This window comes from Lampetra fluviatilis, unplaced genomic scaffold, assembly GCF_964198595.1.
Source record: "Lampetra fluviatilis unplaced genomic scaffold, kcLamFluv1.1 SCAFFOLD_771, whole genome shotgun sequence".
Taxonomy (NCBI): domain Eukaryota; kingdom Metazoa; phylum Chordata; class Hyperoartia; order Petromyzontiformes; family Petromyzontidae; genus Lampetra; species Lampetra fluviatilis.
Window position 1 is genome coordinate 7,501 of NW_027620919.1, and position 2,500 is coordinate 10,000.

Here is a 2,500-nt window from a genome sequence, read left to right on the forward strand (position 1 = left end):
GAGTGGGTGAGCGTGTGGGTGAGCGAGTGTGGGGGTGAGCGAGTGGGTTAGTGAGTGGGTGAGCGAGCGAGTGGGTGGGTGAGTGGGTGGGTGGGTGAGTGTGTGCGTGAGTGAGTGAGTGGGTGAGTGTGTGGGTGAGCGAGTGTGGGGGTGAGCGAGTGGGTGAGTGAGTGGGTGAGCGAGTGGGTTAGTGAGTGGGTGAGCGAGCGAGTGTGTGGGTGGGTGGGTGGGTGAGTGTGTGCGTGAGTGAGTGAGTGGGTGAGTGTGTGGGTGAGCGAGCGTGGGGGTGAGCATGTGAGTGAGTGGGTGGCTGAGCGAGTGGGTGAGCGAGTGGGTGAGCGTGGGGGTGAGCGTGGGGGTGAGTGAGTGGGTGAGTGGGTGGCTGAGCGAGTGGGTGAGCGAGTGGGTGAGCGTGGGGGTGAGCGTGGGGGTGAGTGAGTGGGTGAGCGAGCGTGTGGGTGAGTGCGTGATGTGAGTGGGTGAGCAAGTGGGTGCGTGTGTGGGTGAGTGAGTGGGTGAGCGGGTGAGCGAGTGAGTTAGTGAGTGGGTGAGCGAGTGGGTGGGTGGGTGGGTGAGTGTGTGCGTGAGTGGGTGAGTGTGTGGGTGAGCGAGCGTGGGGGTGAGCGTGTGAGTGTGTGGGTGAGTGAGCGGGTGGGTGAGCGAGTGGGTGAGCGAGTGGGTGAGCGTGGGGGTGAGTGGGTGAGCGTGTGGGTGAGCGAGTGTGTGAGCGTGTGAGTCAGTGGGTGAGCGTGTGTGTGAGTGGGTGAGCGTGTGGGTGAGCGAGTGGGTGAGCGTGTGGGTGAGTGAGCGAGTGGGTGAGCGTGGGGGTGAGCGTGTGAGCGAGTGAGTGACTGAGTGGGTGGGTGAGCGAGTGGGTGAGTGAGTGAGCGTGTGAGTGAGTGGGTGAGCGAGTGGGTGAGCGTGCGAATGGGTGGGTGAGTGGGTGGGTGAGTAGTTGAGTGGGTGAGTGAGTGGGTGAGCGAGTGGGTGAGCGTGGGGGTGAGCGAGTGGGTGAGTGACTGAGTGAGTGAGCGGGTGAGTGAGTGGGTGAGTGTGTGAGTGAGCGGGTGAGTGAGTGGGTGAGCGGGTGAGTGGGTGAGTGAGCGAGTGACTGAGTGAGTGGGTGAGCGAGTGGGTGAGTGAGCGAGTGAGTGAGCGTGGGGGTGAGCGTGTGGCCGACCCTCTGTAGTCCCACAGTAAGAGGGTGAGTGAGTGGGTGAGTGTGTGAGTGACTGACTGAGTGATTGAGTGACTGAGTGAGTGAGTGAGTGGGTGAGCGTGCGAGTGGGTGAGCGAGTGACTGAGTGACTGAGTGAGTGACTGAGTAAGTGGGTGAGCGTGTGGGTGAGTGAGCGAGTGGGTGAGCGTGGGGGTGAGTGAGTGTGTGAGTGACTGAGTGAGTGAGTGGGTGAGTGAGCGAGTGACTGAGTGAGCGTGTGACTGAGTGAGTGGGTGAGCGTGTGGCCGACCCTCTGTAGTCCCACAGTGCTTTGTGAGTGAGTGACTGAGTGAGTGAGTGAGTGGGTGAGCGTGTTGGTGAGCGTGTAAGCGAGCGTGTGGGTGAGCGAGCGAGTGGGTGAGCATGGGGGTGAGTGAGTGTGTGAGTGACTGAGTGAGTGACTGAGTGAGTGACTGACAGAGTGAGTGAGTGAGTGACTGAGTGAGTGAGTGGGTGAGCGAGTGACTGAGTGAGCGTGTGACTGAGCGAGTGAGTGGGTGAGTGAGTGGGTGAGTGAGTGAGTGGGTGAGTGAGTGGGTGAGTGAGCGTGTGACTGAGCGAGTGGGTGAGCGAGTGACTGAGTGAGTGACTGAGTGAGTGAGTGGGTGAGCGAGTGACTGAGTGAGCGTGTGACTGAGCGAGTGGGTGAGCGAGTGACTGAGTGAGTGACTGAGTGAGTGACTGAGTGAGTGAGTGGGTTAGCGAGTGACTGAGTGAGCGTGTGACTGAGCGAGTGGGTGAGCGAGTGACTGAGTGAGTGAGTGACTGAGTGAGTGAGTGGGTGAGTGAGTGAGTGGGTGAGTGAGTGGGTGAGTGAGTGGGTGAGTGAGTGAGTGAGTGAGGAGTGAGTGAGTGGGTGAGCGTGTGAGTGGGTGAGCGAGTGACTGAGTGAGTGGGTGAGCGTGGGGGTGAGCGTGTGGGTGAGCGAGTGAGCGAGTGACTGAGTGATTGAGTGACTGAGTGAGTGAGTGGGTGAGCGTGCGAGTGGGTGAGCGAGTGACTGAGTGACTGAGTGAGTGACTGAGTGAGTGGGTGAGCGTGTGGGTGAGTGAGTGAGTGAGTGACTGAGTGAGTGAGTGAGTGAGTGGGCGAGCGAGTGGGCGAGCGTGGGGGTGAGTGAGTGACTGAGTGAGTGACTGAGTGGGTGAGCGAGCGTGCGGGTGGGTGGGTGAGTGTGTGACTGACTGAGCGAGTGAGTGACTGAGTGAGTGACTGAGTGAGTGACTGAGTGAGCGTGTGGGCGAGTGGGTGAGCGAGTGGGCGAGCGTGGGGGTGAGCGTG

At 60.7% G+C, this 2,500-nt stretch overlaps 1 protein-coding gene across 1 annotated transcript in view; it reads left to right on the top strand.

Annotated features, from left to right (window-relative positions):
• The window catches only part of LOC144954541 (ATP-dependent RNA helicase DHX15-like), a 20,994-nt gene that overhangs the window by 5,276 nt on the left and 13,218 nt on the right, over positions 1 to 2,500 (top strand). The gene's annotated exons all lie outside the window — the stretch shown is intronic.